The sequence below is a fragment of the Penaeus monodon genome, chromosome 21 (genome assembly GCF_015228065.2).
Source record: "Penaeus monodon isolate SGIC_2016 chromosome 21, NSTDA_Pmon_1, whole genome shotgun sequence".
NCBI lineage: Eukaryota > Metazoa > Arthropoda > Malacostraca > Decapoda > Penaeidae > Penaeus > Penaeus monodon.
The window spans coordinates 37134925-37135723 of record NC_051406.1 but is presented as its reverse complement, the minus strand read 5'-3'; positions in this window follow the sequence as shown (position 1 = coordinate 37135723).

Sequence of the window (799 nt, the reverse complement as noted above, 5' to 3'; positions counted from 1 at the left end):
CTTTAAATCACCCCCTAAAAACTTAATCCCAAGGTAAACACAATCCAGTAAAATTCAGATATATCCAAAATCCTAATCATAGATTATTACTGTTGATTAATTAATTCATAAGTTAAAGTAAATTATCAAACCAGCCATAATTTATTCCATAAATTTTGAAAATGATATTTCAAATATTTCTATTTTTATCAAACCCCCAAAAACAAATTTTTTTAACAAAGCAGCGTATACGTCCTTTTTAAAAAACGATTCAATAAATCCCTCTCTGAGTTTCATTTTTTTTATTTTCTATTCCTTTTTCTCTATATAAAAGACACATGACTCGACAAACAAGAAATAGAATTTACGATCAGAAGGAGTTGTATACAGAATGGTTTTAGTGTACCGATTGTTATATGCTCAAGGTAACATAGAGGGTGCGTTTTCTGTAGCTGTGCTTGGTAATGTAAATACCTAGGCTAAAGTTCTATCTGCAACAGTCTATAGAAAGACACGTTTGGTTTTATTGTCGAGCGTAAAGATGCTTGGTGTAAAAGGCCGCGTTTCGTTCCTATACTTGATGTAGGGGATTCTTAGGTGTGTATTTTTATAAGCAGGACGTCTTGTTTTGTTATACTTCTTTTATATTAAACTTTTTAATGCACCAAGCGTGTTGTATATTGAATGTACATTGTACATTCATAATCACGTACCATTATCAAATTATTCTGAAGAGTATAATGCGATTTTAACAGTTTTCATGAAAAGGTTTCCTATGTTTGTGAGTGTTTTGTTTTTTATGCATGTGTCTGCACGTACA